At 39.6% G+C, this 18,564-nt stretch overlaps 1 protein-coding gene across 2 annotated transcripts in view; it reads right to left on the minus strand.

Annotated features, from left to right (window-relative positions):
• Positions 1-18,564, minus strand: part of MSRA (methionine sulfoxide reductase A) — a 243,412-nt gene that overhangs the window by 215,172 nt on the left and 9,676 nt on the right. The window contains exon 1 of one of the 2 annotated variants that reach the window (XM_064709949.1): positions 9,454-10,665. The exons of the other annotated variant lie outside the window; for it this stretch is intronic. The gene's annotated coding sequence lies outside the window, so the exon portion shown is untranslated. Of the gene's footprint in view, positions 1-9,453; positions 10,666-18,564 lie in introns of those variants that run through there. 2 annotated transcript variants of the gene reach the window in all.

An 18,564-nucleotide genomic window follows, 5' to 3' on the forward strand; every position in this document is an offset into this window, starting at 1 on the left:
CACAATGTTTGAGCTACACAAAATATCTGTAATCATCTTTGTGACCACTTAAACTTAAGCCATCCCATTAAAGGCACTGGGACTTTGGAATCTGCAACTGCTTCAGCAAAAAAATAATCAGATAAAGAAGGTAACACTTCCCAGGTGGGAAGAGGAGAAGAATGATTTAATTTCACTTACTGGCAAACAAAACAAATTTGTAAAAGCTCAAGTTTTAGGTAATTCAGACAGAAGCTGTGTGGGGATAGCAAATGCCCAAGTCCCATCATTCCAGTCCAATCTCAGTACAACCCGAGTGAGGTGCAAGTTTTGACTCAGCCAAAAGAGAGTTAACAACAAAGAACATTTTCTCCAGGCTCTTCAATTTCATACAAAGCCAATTTTATCTGAAACTGCTAAGCAGTATTCATAGGTTATGAATAAAACTATTTAAAGGGTAATCTAAGGGAGCCTTCCCATCAATATAAAAGCCATTGCACATTATACTGAGTTACTGGAGAAGGATATTTCTCATACTGCTCCCAAAGTGTGATTCCCAAACTAGGAATTGCAGCCTGGAATGTGGGATCTGCAGGTGATGCGTACAAAGCTTGATTTTCAGCTGTATCTCTGACAAGAAGTTTGAAGTCCTTCTCTGACAACCCACAGGAGCGAGGAAAAATCCTTTTTTGTATCATTTATTTTCTTATTGAGGAGCCAGGATTTGGGAGGGGTTTTTTTAATACAGCAAGTGGGGTTTATTTGCAGGAAAAGATGGGAACATTTTCATCAACTGCACTGAATGTCTCATTTCCCCCTTCTGTAACTGCAGCATGTCTTTGGGGTGAAGCACCATGGAATGGTTTGGGGTGGAAGGGACCTCAAAGATCATCCAATCCCAGCCTCTGCCATGGGCAGGGACATCTTCCACTATCCCAGGTTGTTCCAAGCCCCATCTCCAAGGTGGCCTTGGACACTTCCAGGGATGCAGGGGCAGCCACAGCTTCTCTGGGCAACCTCCCCACCCTCACAAGGAAGAATTTCTCCATAATATCTAAGTTGGCTTCACAGCAAAGCCTCACAGCTTCCCAGTAAAAGGATGGAATTTTCCATGCTGCTACCATCTCCAGAGGATCCTTAAGAACAAGAACTTTGAGATGTGAGTGTCTGGTCCAGGAATACAAAAGGCCCCATCTGGACAGAAAATGGCAGGAAAAACTCAGGTGACTCCAGCAAATCCCAAATGAAGCAAATTGTGCAGATGCCCTTCAAGGCAACACAAAGACCAGTGGCGGTCCTGCCTTTCAGTTCATGAATGGTTTTAGGATCACAGGAACTGCACTCCAAGTTTTCCATCAGGTATTTTTGACTTCTGGGCCACACAAGCCTCCCAGTCTCATCCTGAGACACACAAATGACAGATTTTATTTTATTTTATTTTATTTTCACACATCCCTCAGAAAGGTGAGTGAAGGATCAGCATGTCCCTCATTGCAGCAACAAAAGCCAGCCTGAAGCTCAAAAGCACTTTTTAAATCTAGTAACTGCTTTCACTACCTAAATCTATAAACTTTGTACACATAAAAATGACTTGTAACCAAAAAAAAAAAAAACCTGTGTATTTGAGGCAACATGAGAAACTGCAGCTCCCACCACAGGCTTTTAAGGAAATGCTTCACTACAGGGTAGGCAGACAAGGACTTTACACATTTCCTTGGTTTATTTTTAACTATTATAAGTGAAATTAGAATTACTTGCTAGTAAACAATCACAGAGTTTTTGGTCTAAATGTCACCCAGAAACTCAAACTGAAGCAGGTGTACAAACTGAGTTGAATATCAGAATATTTGGAAAAATTATCAGAAAAACAAAAAAATCTTTAAACAAACTTTACAACACCTGATTATAATGCAAAAATGTAAATGGTTTGATTATCTCAAAGAAGAACACAGGCAAAAAGTCTATTACTACATAGATATAGATATAGATATAGATATAGATATAGATATAGATATAGATATAGATATAGATATAGATATACATATACATATACATATACATATACATATACATATACATATACATATACATATACATATACATATACATATTGTATAGATGCATACACACCCCTCTCATCTTTAAAAAATCTTCTACATGAAAGATTAAGTTTAATAAAACACACCAGTAAGCTAAGAATAATTTTTAAAAAATGCATATAAAGACATTGCAGTTACCCAAAACCAAAGGAAAGAAAAATTTCTTGAACATAAAGAAAAATCCAAATATGCTAAAAAATTCCAAGCAAGTAGAGGGTGCAAATAGCTTTAACTGACATGCAGCCATTATACAATAGGATTACTGACTCTTAATATGCTGTCCAAAATTAAATTAATTTAATTGGCTCTGTTCCCTCATACCCCAGGAACACAGGACAAAGATAAAACTCTCTTTCCCTGCCAGCACAGGAGGTTGATCATTTGCTACAAAGCATGGAGGGCAAGGAAAATCAATGCTGCAGAGTAAAAGAACTCTGTGTAACCAACAGATTTCTGTTCCTAACAGCAAAAGAAAAGTGACCATGAAAACTTGTCTGGAGTCACTTCTTGGCAAGACTTCACCTAAAAGCATTTTTTCTCATCCCCCCTTTCTTTACTGGCTTTCCTTCCTCCTACTTCTGTTGTTTTTTGCATTTTTCTCACTATCTCACTAAGTTAATTTTTTTTTTTCATTTTCAAACTACCTTTGGCTGCTGAATACCCAAAAGATTTGTTTCAATGAGCTCCTTGCAAAGGAAGCCACAAAGAAAATCCAAGCCTTGCCACTCCAGGGCACCGGGCTGTGCACTTTCACAATGAGACACGGTCAGGAATATTTTCCAGTAATATCAGGCATAATTCCTGCCAGTGGGATTGTGCCACTACAGTCAAAAAAATTTCCACTTTGATGCAATTTATCAGAGAAAAAAACAATGTTTTTATCATGCTTCTTCTCTTATTCTTTTAATATTCATTTATATGGAAGATCTTTTCATTGCAGTTTAGTGAACTCAACCAAACCATTCCAGTTTCCTCTGGCATTCAGTAAAAGTGTTGTGTCCGTATGAGGGAGACACTTTTCTTGGGATGTGATTAATTCCTAAACTGTGGATCTGAAAGTGCCTGAACCATCAGCCATGGACCAGGGAGGTGCCTCATCCCAGAGGATGGAACAGGTGAGAGGAAATACCGCAGGCAAAATTCTCCACATTTCACAGACAGCTCAAAGGGGACGTCTGCAGTCAGGAGCACTGGGATTGTCTGTGATAATGACAATTCTGAGGACATTTGTCATGCAAGGGACACACAAGTTTCATGTAAAAAAATGACAACAGAGCACAGAAAACACTTCCCTTTTCAAAAATAAAAAAGTAGAGTAAGAAAAAATCCTAAAAGTTCACAAAGAGTGATCAGAGCACAATGAACTTTGTGGCACTACAAGGTCATAAAATCCAGAGATGCTGCTGGATGAAAAAATCCCAGAATGGTTTGGGTCAGGAGAGACCTGAAAGTCCCACTCCCTGCCATGGGCAGGGACATTTTCCATTAACCCAGGCTGCTCCAAACCCTGTTCAAGTGGACTTGGACACTTCCAGGGATCCAGGGGCAGCCACAGCTTCTCTGGGCACCCTGTGCCAGGGCCTCAGCACCCTCACAGCCAGGAATTCCTTCCCAATATCCCATCCATCCCTGTCCTCTGGCAGTGTGCAGCCATTCCCTGTGTCCTGTCCCTCCATCCCTTGTCCCAGTCCCTCTCCAGCTCTCCTGGAGCCCCTTTAGGCCCTGGAAGGGGCTCTGAGCTCTCCCTGGATCCTTCTCCAGGTGAGCACCCCCAGCTCTCCCAGCCTGGCTCCAGAGCAGAGGGGCTCCAGCCACTGGAACATCTTTGTCCTCTTGTCTCCAACCTTTCACACATGTCTGTGTCTTTTTATGCTGCTTTTAGGAGAAAATTATTTAGAAGATTCTGTGGTTTTTTGGGAACTATTCCACCTGCAGCTCCAACAGCTTGGAATTAGATAATGACCAAAAGTGCCCAGCTCTGGCTGCTGACTCTGAGGGAAAACAGGAGTAATGAGTCCCACACATCCACACTGCAGATCCTGATCCTGGCCCAATTCTCTCATGACAGTCTAAAGAGACCATTTCAAGTTAAAAATCTTACAGAGTCACAGCTAAGACCACAAGAAAATGAATTTACAAGTTGTTAATTGGGCATCCATAAAAATATTATCTCTTTTCATCAAGACACATTGGGCAAAGTGCATCACTCTTAAAATTGTTGTCTAAAAAGTTAGAAAGGTTGGAGAGAACTGGAAATAGCTGGGCCTTTACATTAGCATAAACACATCAAATATTCATTACAGCTGAGCACTCATTATGTCAGCAGCTGAATTAAATAACAAGAATAATGTTTCCCAACTATAAAAATAAGTGCCACAACAGTCTCCTGCACCAGAGCAATTTTCAAGAGGACACAGTGAGACAGTGTTGCAGGAACCACATTGTTCCATTTGCTAAAACTGCTTCATTCACTACAAATATATTGGCTTTTAACAGTTCCTTTTCAGATGAATTTCTACCAAAGAGAAAGAATTATGTTCTGCAGCATGTATCCATATGAAAGGAAAAGCATTATACTGGGACAATGGGGTTTATTGCAACAGCAGAATGTATCTTAAATGCAAAATTATACCAACACTATGTGTTTACCAGTTTAATCATAGCTTAAAAAAAATAAATACAGCAGACATTACAAAAACTCATTTATATGAAGTTCTTACACTGGGTGCACAAAAACAGAAAAGTAGAGCCAGAAGTGTAATGGCAGCAGAACAAAACATCTCAAGCCCTTGAAATGCATCACAACTGTGAACAACTAATGGAAAGACTTATAAAATATAAATATAAAGGCACAGATATAAACAAAAGCCATATAAAAGGTAGGTAATAAAGCCATTAGGACAAGGAGGAATAGCTTTAAACCAAAAAAGGGTGGATTTAGATTAAATAGAGGGAAGGAATTGTTCCCTGTGAGGGTGGGGAGGCTCTGGCACAGGGTGCCCAGAGAAGCTGTGGCTGCCCCTGGATCCCTGGAAGCATCCAAGGCCAGGTTGGACAGGGCTTGGAGCACTCTGGGACAGTGGAAAGTGTCCCTGCCCATGGAAAGGGTGACACTGGATGAGTTTAAGGTCCCTTTTAAACCCAAATGATTCCTCACTTCATGATTCCATCATGTCAATGAAAGCAACAAACCTTAACCAAGTAAAGAGGAGATCCTCTCTTTCCTTGAAGTCCTTCCTGCCTTCCCACCTCTATTTTTCAGAAAGAAAAGGGAAAACGAACAAAGATTTCACAGCCAAGGACAGACCAACACAATTCTCTCCAGCTGGGAACAGATTATAATGGAAACTCATGGGCAAACACCAGGCTGGTCTTAGAAATGGGAAAACTGAGGTTACAACAGGTTACAAACGCCCTGGAGAAGATTTTATCAGTGGATATCACCTATAGTTCACTGGAAGACTTCCCAACCTACCCTGTTCAATCATTTCTACCAACAGAGGTCAAAATATATTGAGATTTTTCTGAGTATGCTCCTCCTGAACCTACACATTTTCTCACAGTCTGTCCTCTCCACAGTCTCTGCAGGTGCTTTAATCTGGGATGGAATTTTTATTACCAAAATTTTTATTACCTATGGAAAATGAAAATTTGAATCATCTTAATTAACACTGTACTGTCTGTAGAGTTCTTAGTTTTTACTTTCTGTGCATTAGATGAACAAGAAACAGACTTTATTCCTATTCCTATCTGTAGGACTGGAAAAAACACAGCTCTGGGGCTTCCAAAACAAAACCACACAGAAATCTTTCATGGAGCAAAGCGCTTTTACTCTGTGTTTCCTCTTACACTGCACACTTGGTGTTGTGCTGAGGCGTAAAAGGGATGAAGGTTTGCATGGAAAAATCAATACAATGGAAACCTCTCAGTGCTCAAATCCAAAGTTTGCATTTGGAGAACGAGGACTAAACCCTTGTTATGTGTCAGAAAAAAAGAGGGAACTCTTACATGCATTATCCAAGAAGACGGTCAAAGAAATTTTCAACTTTGATGCAATTTAGCAGATTTAAAAAAAAAAAACATTTCTTTCATGCTTCTTCTCTTATCCTTTTAATATTAATTTATAAGGAAGATCTTTCCATTGTAGTTTAGTGAACTCAACCAAACCATTCCAGTTTCCTCTGGCATTCAGTAAAAGTGTTGTGTCCGTATGAGGGAGACACTTTTCTTGGGATGTGATTAATTCCTAAACTGTGGATCTGGAAGTGTCTGAACAATCAGTCATGGACCAGGGAGCTGCTGGATGTCCCATCCCTGGAAATGTCCAGGGCCAGGCTGGAAGGGACTTGGAGCAACCTGGGATAGTGGAAGGTGTCCCTGCTCAAGATCAGGGACTGGATATTCCCTGATTTCTCTTCTATTAATCTGCTGATTAATAAAATAACAGCACACAGAGCAAACCGTGCTGCAAACACTGTGCATTTCCTATCTTAAAACCCTAAAATTTACTATTACAGAGGTTGTAACTTCAGATAAACCAGAATTTGACACAGGCTGAAGAAGTCAGCAGCAAACAGGAGAAAAGATGACACAAAGATTCTGCTCGATCCTGGCAAACTTAGCAAAAATAGGTGATTAAACAAATGGAAAAGAAAGACAATAATGGGAATTTTTTGTGTGATCTATGATTTATCCCTAAAAACTTTTTCAATTCCATAGCATCCAATAAATATGGAAAAACTGCTGTATTGACTCAGAGGGACAGATGTACGCTGGGCATAACTTATTTATAAAGAAAAATAGTAAAATAGAAAAATAGTGAAAACATGCATATCCATAATTATTAACAGTACAAGTTTCTATTATTTCTACAACAATTTCATTAAGAAAATTATCAGAATCAGTCAGATCCTAAACAACTGTAAGCTATTTCTCATCTATAAATATGTGACAATATAACTTAAAATTACTACAAATTAATATTTTTATATTCTCACCATTTTTTCTTCTATTTTCCAATTATTTATGGTCAATAAAGAGAGTGACTCAAAGGACTGATGGGACAACCGCCCAAATCATCTCCTAAAGGTGTTTATGCCTCCACAATGACTACAAGAGTTACTCAACTCACTTAAATGACATTTTAAGAGTTACAGTGGATGAAATAATATTGACTTTGCTCAAATTTTTTGTGGCATGGATAAAGACTGTGGCTTATATGGAATAAAGAAGTGGAATTCCACCCAAGTCAATCCCACTTTGCCAAGAGGAAACACCTTGGAATGGTGGACTACAAAATAAGCAATTATTCTGGATTAATGGTAAAGAATAAATGGAAAATAGAAAAAGCCTTAAAATATATACATCAAATATAACTTTTGAAATTTTTTTATTAATATCGTTATAGACACTGAGGACACCTCAGCACATGGATTTCTACCATATGCAGAACCTCAAGATAACCTCCCATGGCCATAGGAATGCAAAATAACACCCCAAACCTCTATAAACTGCATTTTAACATTTGTATTATTGTCCTACAACAATTTTTAGGGAGAATCCACAGTCATACTGAGAAATGCTCATCTCTTCCTTGGCCAATAACCACAGGGGTTCAGAGTAAGCGCTGATTTTTTAAAATGCTTTGATATATCAATATTAAAGGCACAAACTAAGCCCATTCCAGGCCCATTTTGATCTCAAACTACTTTGACACTAATTAAAACAGGAGAGTAAACCTTTGTTTATGTCCTGTTAATCACCACAAGTGAAATCAGACATTGGCCCATCACAGTATCAAATGTGATGCTCTAATGTGAAACATGATCTGTGATTTAATAACAAAAATGAACTCAAACCCCAACCACCAACCCTCATCTCCACACTGAAATATGCCACGTTAAGGAACTGCACAATCCAATCTAAAATAGATATTAATGATTCATTAAGAATTAAACACAAATTGTTAATTTATGAAGTTATTAAACCTATCCAATAATTAAGGATCATAGATGAATGGTGGCAATGAATAATCAGATTAAAGTATCCAGAAAAGTCCAGCTGATAAAGAAAATACATAAATACAATAAACCATTACACCAGAAATTCCATTTGCATGCAATCCAACCACTGTTCAGGTTCCAACCATTTAAACCTTGCTATTCCAATTTCATTTTTAAATTACCAAGTTGGGATATTTTCCAAAAAATTAGCACTTAGATGAACTTTCAAAATCAAAGAGTTCATCAGGAAGAAAAATATTTTATTATGTAGGCCAAAAGAAATGTGCAGTGGTGTGTATCTCATTTAGGAACCCAAAATGTACTGATGAGATATTTCAGAGATAAACAGTGTTTCCAGCATTGTAGGAACAGCTCCAAAATAACTTCAGTGAACACAGATGTTGAAATATTTGTACAAATATTTCTCTTTACAAACGCACTGCAAGCACCCACATGTTGATCATGTCTAAAACCTGAATTTATGAAATTATGTAGGTACTTGGGAGAGAAATACGGTTATTTTAATGTATCACTTAGAAATGTAATGGTCATTTTAATATTTCCCTTAGAGGCAGCACCATAAATGTTTTCTGTTGTTTTCTGAGTTTTAGTAGGGGCACCCAGTAAAGATTTGGTCTGGAATGCCACAATTAAAGAAAACAGCAAATGCTTTGATGCTGCACAGGATTTCTGAGAAATAATGGGAATTCCTTCCAGAATTCCCCACGGACAGGCAAACTTAGGGCACTGTTGTGATGCAAACTCAGCCCAGCACATCCCCGTGTCCCCAGGCACATCCCATGGCAATGCCTGCGCAGGAACAACAGACAAGAACCACACAGAGAGCAGAACTCAACTCCTCCAAACACTCCCCTTCCACCCAGGATCCATTTGAAATCCCCCACGGCACACCTATTCCCACACTGAGCTGCTGAGGATATCTTTTAAGGATTTTGAAAGGCAGAATAATAGAATTTTTTTCTTCAAAACTCCCCAAGAAACCCTATTAAAATGTTTCAGTGAACCAAATATTAATCACAACAGCATCTTACCCACTGTTTAACTACAGCATCTTTCAAAAGGCTCACTGATGTAGTAAAAAAAAATCAGACAGATCTTGCTAAGAAACCAATTTAATGTAATATTAAGTAACCCAAGTTCTTGACATCATCAAAAAGGCCAGTTAATTTTAGCAGTCTCACAATCCAAATGCCACAGTTAAAACACAAACACATTCCTATTAAAATCCTCTCCATTAAGGTTGTTTCTTCCCTTCAGCAGGGAAGAATGAGGGAAATGCACTTGTGCAGCATGCCAGGAATTGCACATCTCAGGCTGAACAATCCAGTTTTTAAGGACAGGGTAATACTTACTCCAAGCGAAGCCGATCCATAAAAATCTACGGTTTACAGTTACTCCCTGAAATAATAATGCTGATTGTCACAGCAGCAGGAGGATAATCCCAGCACATCCAGGCCTAATAGGCAGTGTGATCATATTTGCTCCCAGGAAATCAGAAGGCAGGTACCTCTCTCCCTGAAAAACCAGGCACCTTTGCAGAAAACAATGGACTTTTAGGTCCTTCATTTTATTGAAATGGTAAAGCGTCCACGCTTCAGCCATCACTGATTTTTTTAGTCCATTTTCTTTTAATTCCTGAGAAAGGAGCCGATTTTTTTCACTGTTTGCAGCAAACAGGTCCTGTAACTACAAACTGAAGTTTCCGTATCCAGTGCCATCAACTGTGTCATCTTCAAACATCCCTCACTTGGCAGCAGCCGATATTTTTCCATCTCTTGTTGCTTCTAAAAGTAGAAAATTCAGCGATTCCAGAGGCTCTCTAGGAAGATGCACTGAAGGGAATGTTTGAGAGCAGGAGCAGAATAACCATGCTCTGATTTTGCCCTTCAGGCACAGCCTGGGTGTCTTCGGCGTGTCCTGCTGGGTCTTCAGGTTTGTCCCCAAAGGCTGGGACATGGAGCCAGGACAGCACCAAGCAGCAAAAACAAACGTTGTGGCTTTAAGAACGTACTCACTTTTCTATTGAAGTCACAACTTTCTCTCTACTCTTACTTCACTGCTGGGTCAGATGAAATCTTTAAGGAGGTTCCATTAAAAGTTCGTTTCTGTTGAGAGAAACGCCGGAATTCCCGTTCCGAACGTATTCCGAAGGAGGTCAGGTTCGGTTTTAAAGCATGTTTGTGTCGATGAAAAGTTTTTGTTTTGCTGCAAAAAAATGAAAATTCTCCCTTTTATTTACACATTCCCTCTGCAATCTTCCAAGTTACTCGGCTCCCTTACAGTTTAATCAGACATAAGGAAAAAAAAAAAAAATCACCAAATATCGTATTTCCCATATGTACAAACTGACATTGTGGAGGCTCCATTAAAAGCTTTTATTTCTCTGCTCACTGCTAACTGGACGTCATTTAATGTCACCACCACTTCCCAAGAGCCCAAGAGACTTAAAAAGCGACGGAAGTTTGAAAACCAAAAAAAAAAGTTGTGAGTTTTTCTGTACCCCAGGACGGTTTTCTTTCGCGAAGCTCAAGCCGAGACAGCAGACAAAAGAAGCTGATTTGACTGAGCCGTGCCAAGTCTTGCCTTTTTTTCTTCCCTCGCCTCGCTCGCTCTCTCGCTCTCTCGCTCGCTCGCTCCCAGCATGGCAACCTTCCCGAGCAGTCTTGGCGGAGCTCCAGCCTGTGCCAGCCTGTCTGAATCCTTGTTTTCCAAAAAGATGCTCTTTGCGAATCAATTAATAGATTTCCAAACAGGAAACTGTGGGTCAGTAACCAAATCTTGGCACCAACAGCAGCTTCTCCTGCCAAATCGGCTTTATAGATTTCATGGTTGCCTACCTTTTACAATGGATGCAACGTTTGTGCTCCCGGGATCGTGGAGCACTGGAAGCCATTCCCTGTTCTCGCAGGGATAAGAAATCTGCTCGCTAAAAATGTCCGCATGCGACACATGAACAACCTGCAGTAAATCAAGACTCTTTGGAAGGCGGGCGTTATGTGTAATTTTAATAAGCACCAAATACTCCTTAAAATAATGTGTTTTCATTCTCTCCTCCCCAGAATCATGGGAAGGTGCCAGGAGCAGGAGACGTATAGATTTGAATTAAGATCACACTCAGAAAGTCACGCACGTTTTAACTTTATCCGAACTCCAGCTTGAAAACAACCAGTCTTCTCAGTTCCACCATTATTAAAAATCAGCTGAAAACTAATAAGAAATCGGATCCCAGCTCACACACAAAAAATCTCCCCACATCCATAGATCCAATGATGTAATCTGTTAATTCAACAGCTCAAGTTCTTGTGGCAATCAGAGCAGAAATGGCTCAGCATTAACAGTCAACTCTGATGGGAAATTTTCTGATGTGTTGCAAGACTTAAAGGATAGAAAATTATATTTGGAACTTCATTCAAGATATTCTAAATGACAAGAATTCATGTGAGGAAAATTACAGGAATAAACTTTCTTTTATCTTCAAGCTATTTGCCAAGGCAAAATGCCAACTTTTTAAAATACATGCATTACATTAATGAGCTAAATAGAATATTCTGAGGGAAAAAACCTTCCTGAAATGTTTAATTTTCTAAGTTTATTCAACAGGGAGTCTCAGAAGTTACAAGGATCATAGAATGGTTTGGGTAGGACACTAAAGACCATCCAGTTCCACCCCCTGCCATGGCCAGGGACACCTTGCACCATCTCAGGTTGCTCCAAGCCCTGTCCAACCTGGCCTTGGACACTTCCAGGGATCCAGGGGCAGCCACAGCTTCTCTGGACAACCTGTGCCAGGGCCTGCCCACCCTCACAGGAACAATTTCTTCCCCCAGTATCCAAGGAAATCCCTCTGTTTCTAAAGGTTCTGTTCTGTCAGAGATTGGGTGACCTTATCTAATGATTTTTTTAATAAAAACAGGTTCATTCTCTGCCCTTCAGACCTCAGACATCCACACAACGTTCCCCTTGTGTGACTGTAACAGACCCATCCATGTTTTTCCCAGTAGCCTCCCAACTCCAGAAGAAACACCATCAACTTAAAAATCACATTTTTGCCTCAAAATATTGCACGCGCTCTCATTTCCATTTGCACCTTGCATCCTCATGACAGGGCCAACTTGGGAAAAAGCCTGTGTATAATCTTTCTATTTATTTTCTTTGTGCACTTGACAGCAAACTCTAACGTGTCACTCTGCCTTTACTGAAAGACCATCAAGCATCAACACAGGAACAGAAAGATCTCATAGAAATTATTGACAGTGGAATTAACTCTGAAAGGCTACACCACTGCAGCAGTCACTATTAAATGTTCAGCTTTTAATTAGTTTTCCTTCAAAAAATGTACATATTGACAACAGGGGACTTCAGCAATACTAAAAAGATATAAAAAATTCCAATAGAGATGAACTATTTTAACTATTCCTTCATTACTCTTAGTGAAATTTAAGGGAGTAAAAACAAATATATTCCTGAGCAGCAAAATGCTTTCCTGAAAAGAATTTGCTAACAGGATGAAGAGCCTTATTTTATCCCTCAAAATACTGCTCCAAAGGCAGTGGACCCAGCAAAAGTGGATTTCATGTTCAGGAACGAGTCCACTCTTCCTACCTTAAAGCCTTTTGTCCAAGGTGTATTTTACTGCAGCTCTAATTCCCTCTCTAATTCCTAATTCCCTCTCTCTTCTTAAGGACTCCAACTGCACCACTCCACTGGAATTGCTCCCAGCTCCTCTGTGACATCTTCCAAGATGCATCCTCCAGCCCGAGGTGTTGCTATCTCTCAATGGAACTCATTTCCCCTCCTTCACTCCTCCTCCTTCACATAAAGAAGTTTCCAGCCCAATGAATTGAGTGTTGAGTAACCTCCAGACAGGAAGAAAACATAAAACTTTCTCCACACCTTGTTTTGGGGCCATTCTTCATGTTTTCACCATGTTCCCCCCTCAGCTTCTCCAGTTTGCTCTTCTTGTTGTCGTCCACAGTTCTGAAGTCAGCCCTTTCCTTTCCTTTCCTTTCCTTTCCTTTCCTTTCCTTTCCTTTCCTTTCCTTTCCTTTCCTTTCCTTTCCTTTCCTTTCCTTTCCTTTCCTTTCCTTTCCTTTCCTTTCCTTTCCTTTCCTTTCCTTTCCTTTCCTTTCCTTTCCTTTCCTTTCCTTTCCTTTCCTTTCCTTTCCTTTCCTTTCCTTTCCTTTCCTTTCCTTTCCTTTCCTTTCCTTTCCTTTCCTTTCCTTTCCTTTAAATTTCCTTTCCTTTCCTTTAAATTTCCTTTCCTTTCCTTGAAATTTCCTTTCCTTGAAATTTCCTTTCCTTTCCTTTCCTTGAAATTTCCTTTCCTTTCCTTTCCAATTTCCTTGAAATTTCCTTTCCTTGAAATTTCCTTTCCTTGATTCCTTTCCTTTCCTTTCTATTTCCTTTCCTTTCCTTTCCTTGAAATTTCCTTTCCTTTTCCTTTCCTTTCCTTTCCTTTCCTTTCCTTTCCTTTCCTTTCCTTCTTTCCTTCCTTTCCTTTCCTTTCCTTTCTTTCCTTTCCTTTCCTTTCCTTTCCTTTCCTTTTTCCTTTCCTTTCCTTCCTTTCCTTTCCTTTCCTTTCCTTTCCTTTCCTTTCCTTTCCTTTCCTTTTCCTTTCCTTTCCTTTCTTCCTTTCCTTGTTCCTTTCCTTGTTTCCTTTCCTTGATTTCCTTTCTTGAAATTTCCTTTCCTTTCCTTTCCTTTCCTTTGAAATTTCCTTTCCTTTCTTTCCTTTGAAATTTCCTTGAAATTTCCTTTCCTTTCGAATTTCCTTTCCTTGAAATTTCCTTTCCTTTCCTTTCTCTTTCCTTTCCTTTCCTTTCCTTTCCTTTCCTTTCTTTCCTTTCCTTTCTTTCCTTTCCTTTTCCTTTCCTTTCTTTTCCTTTCCTTTCCCTTTCCTTTGCTTTTCCTTTCCTTTTCCTTTCCTTTTCCTTTTCCTTTTCCTTTCCTTTCCCTTTCCTTTCCTTTCCTTTCCTTTCCTTGAAATTTCCTTTCCTTGAAATTTCCTTTCCTTGAAATTTCCTTTCCTTTCCTTGAAATTTCCTTTCCTTGAAATTTCCTTGAAATTTCCTTTCCTTGAAATTTCCTTTCCTTCCTGCACAAAGTCTATGGATTTTCCTTGAAAGGATGCAGTAATCCAGTACTCAGCTTCCATATAACTGGACCTCACACCAGGTTCTGTATTAGTGACTCCATAAAGCGCTTTTCTACCCTCACATGTTTCTCCTGAGCATTCTCCTCTCTCCAGCTGTGCTACTGATGTTTCTTTGATGTTATTCTCTTCCAATGCACAAAATATGGAAAGAGTCAAATTCCTCATCATTCCAAATATTTTTCTATCCATTTCCTGTCCAAATTTGACCACCTTTGATGTTTACTATTACAGAACCACATGAAGCTGTCTCCTTCAACACCATCTATATCCCCATGTTCAGAGAAAAATCCCCAAATTTGTCCTTTTGCAGTATCCCAGCTATCACTGGTCCTTCTTTGAAGAATTAGGAAAAAATTAATATTGATTTGTGCCTTGGTCATCATTCACTTCAAATTTTTTTCCATCTTGGACTTGATGATCTCAGAACTCTTTTCCAGCCTTAATGATTCTGTGATCTTTTATGCATTTTTACCTTCATGGCCCTGGAATTTGTTCATTTAAACTTCTCACACTGAAAGTCTCCTGTTGTCATCACATTCCCTTTTATCCAGGGATTTTTCCATCTCTCTCAAATGCCTCTTTGTCTCCCCAGTGGGGTACACCTGGACACCTGTCCCTGTGCACCTGCGAACTGAGAAGGATTTCCCTCCTCCCAAGTGGAAAACTTCAGAATAGAAGTAGTAACTCATTCATTTAAGCTGTTCTGTTTGGAATACAACCCCAAAAAGTTACTTTCAAATGTCAGGTATAGCTTTTATTTCCATTTTTCTCCTCCTTGCTGGACACCTCAGTGCCATGGGCCAATGAAAGCTGTGTAATGCTTCATCTGGACCACATGACACGAGGTCAGTCTGGCTGTGATGGTCCCCAAAATATTTTATTTTAAAAACAAACACATTGGAATATCTGGTATATCAGGTCTAACTCTATCAGTCTTTCTGCTATTACACTCCTGTTATCATCTGTGGGCATTCCATTAGACATAAGTGAAGCCAATGCCTCTGAGGACAAGCCAGAGGTTTTTTAGGAGTCTAATTTTGGAGCCAGATGCTTTGCTGATTTATTATTGAAGGGTGAAAGTGCATCACGTGACAGGAAAAAGGCTCCTTTTACCTGGGCTGTTCACACAGAGATGATGGCAAAGAATTTCCTATTGACTCTCTACTTTCCTGGGTTTTGTTCTTAAACAGCCAAACACTGGGGAAGCTCTAAGAACATATAAGTGACTGTAGCTGTCACATAGAGACCAATTAAATGAAAAGGAATACTGAGAGAAGGAAAAAATGAAGGAATATTGCAGCCACCCAGAAGAGGCAAGGGAAGACAGTGAGAGCTGAAGTCAACATTTCAAGAATTAACCAAATAAAATGAAAAAAATAATACAAGAACACAAGAATAAAGGCCTATAAATGCATGGAAAACATGGAAAATGAAGGACTAGACCTGCAAGGGCCTCGAGTCCTGCAGATTCCCAAGGTCAGTCAATAAAGTAATCACCTTTGGCAACTTCTTTTGCAGTTTTGCACATCCCCAATTAATTCTGGTCCAGGATGGGCTGAGTCCTCCTGGCAGCTGCCCCCCTACTAGCTGCACTTACCATTTATCATTTTGACACCATCATATATGCCTGACTGTGTTCTTCCCCATGCCATGGAAAACATTAGCCCCAGGAATGGAGAGTTCCAGCCGAATCCAGGTGAAAATCAAAGAAGCGGATCCGCGAGCCCGGTGGGTTTAGGGCTGGCACTGTCCCACTGTGGGGTGGAGTCCTCCAGCTTTGCAAAGTGAATAAATGACAAGACCAAACTCTATGGGAAGCTGTCAACAACTTCCTAAAATCACTGTGGGATTATCCTTCAACTGCTCATCATGTGCTGGCATTCCGCCCCAATTTGAAATTCCAAATCCATGGGTCAATCTCCACTAAATGTGCTCTTCTTCAGTTCTTTTAAGACCAGATGGTTTCCAAACAGAATTTGCATTCCTAGGTTAAAATATTTTCCCATTCTCTCCATCCAGTACCACCCAGAATGCTTCCAATTTAAAGTGTAACATGGATTTTTAAATACCATTGGTACCATTGTTTATTATCTCCTTTTAATTCTCAGGAGAAAAACAGTTACAGGCAGGGATGAGTGGCATTTAAAAAGTGATTGCAGTATGCAACACAAAAAAAAACTGAGGTAGAAATAGTTTTTCTTAATAAAATCCACTTACAGTCAACTTGGGTGGAGTGAAAACAGACTTGTGGCTAGAAATTCTCAAATATCTTCAATTATTATGAAAATGGAGGCTCTAAAAAAATCAAGTAACTAAGAGAATTCATCCAAAATTTGGTCCAGTTAGGCTCTCATAATTCCAGGTATGAGGAATAAGAACATATACTTTGTTTTGCACTAATAAAGGAATTTATTGTAAAATTCAGGTACGAAGTGCTTTGTGTTCAATAATGGAAGTTTCACTAATTCAATATTTTAAATGGTTCTACAGAGATCAGTATCTCAGAATTCCTCATCTTCACCCAGTCATCAGCCCAGAGGGAGCTGGGTTTTCCTCATTTTCCAGTTCCATTATACTTAATACTTTCACAACAGGAGTACCCAGGAATGTCTGGGCACAGGCATCCAAAAGAATAAAATACACATTTGGTGGTTTTTTGCCTCTCATTCAAAAAGTTTGCTTTTACTTATTGTAAATAAATCAAACACTGAGAAGGTTTTAATTGGTGTGTGAATGTTAAACATGAAGATGACTCCTTAAACAAGGACTTGAGGAGAAATGAGTTAATGCAAAAGGGTGAGTGTGGGAGTCTGCAATTCCACACCACCAAGGACTGGATGGAGGGACACTCAAATCCTGCTGATGGCTCCTCCACATCCCATCCTCTGGACTTGTGTCACCAGCCCAGGCACAGCCAACAACATCCAAAACACAAAGTTGTGCCCAACTGTCAACTGGGAATGGTACCAAATCCAGGAATTTCAGAGGAATGTACTGGTTAATCAAGGAAAGGATTAACCTTTCCAAAGAAATCAATATCCAGGATCTCTCCAAGGATTTAAGGATGATCTGAATCATCTCCATGTCCCCAGCCAGGGGCACATTCACAGTCACAGAAACAATCTGCAATTCCCACCCTGGAATGCAGTGTGAAGCTGCATCCAGCTTTTCCTGGGTGGGATGGGATCCTCCTCCAGTAAAAGACAGCATCTTTCAGGTCATTTGAAAAGCAATTTGATGGCTAAGAATGGCACAAGGGACCAGCAAGAAGTGCAGACAACTGGTTAGAGGAACAAATTCATTAAAGACACTCAATGGGAAGATATGAGGTGTGAGGTCATATCCCAAATCCTTTCAGTGCTCAAAACTCAGGTTTTAAACAGGAATTCTGCTCAGCTGCCAACAACATGAGAAGACCTTTCAGAAGCAGAATTTCAGAACTGAATGTGGCAAACAGAAGGGCTGTTGGTCCTGCTGCTCCATTCCAGAGGATGCAGCTGGACTACAGAGCAGTTATACCTATTTATGACTGGATTTATGAAAAATGCTAACAAAGTGGAGGGTCAGAACATCCTAAAACTCTTTTAAAAAGGGATCTTCTCTAAGTTCTGACTTTCTCAAATTAATATCTTAAGAACCAACTATAAATTTATCTCCAAGTCATCTTATGAGTATTTTTTTCTTCATATAAAGACATATTAGAACATATTAGGACATTCTGCTTAAGAATCCATCCTCTACATTTGGTTTGCATGCTCATTTCTTCCTTTTCCTGTTCCATTTCTGAGTGGTAGCTTGGAACATTGTCACTCAAGATCCTACTGAAATGAAGCAAACTTCTACTTTATTAGAAGTTGTCTAAGTGCAACCTCTTCAGCATGAGATTTTATCTCTGCTGCTCCCCAGGACAAGCTCAGTAAGTACAGAATAAGGTTTGCATATCCTTGTTTAGGGTAAGAAGAAGAATCTTTAAGGAAGAACATAAACAAAAAAAGGAAGAAATATAAATAGTCCACATGGACCCCATATATTGTCATATTATCTCTGGTGCATTTATTTTGATTCTGATGATCACACACGAAATCTTATTGCAGTTTGCTAAATCAGCCACTGATTCCCTGACTTGGAATTTTGCCCTTTTTTAAAATGTAAAGTCAACATTTGGGAGGAGCAGATGATAGCAAACATTTTTTCTCCAAGAGGAGCAGATCAGCTGCCAATCTACTGATCCCAATCTCAGTGATCTCCTGAAGTCCCTTCCAGCCTGGATCATCCTGAGATCCCATTCTGCCATACACAGGTACCAGTC

This window comes from Zonotrichia leucophrys, chromosome 3, assembly GCF_028769735.1.
Source record: "Zonotrichia leucophrys gambelii isolate GWCS_2022_RI chromosome 3, RI_Zleu_2.0, whole genome shotgun sequence".
Lineage (NCBI taxonomy): Eukaryota > Metazoa > Chordata > Aves > Passeriformes > Passerellidae > Zonotrichia > Zonotrichia leucophrys.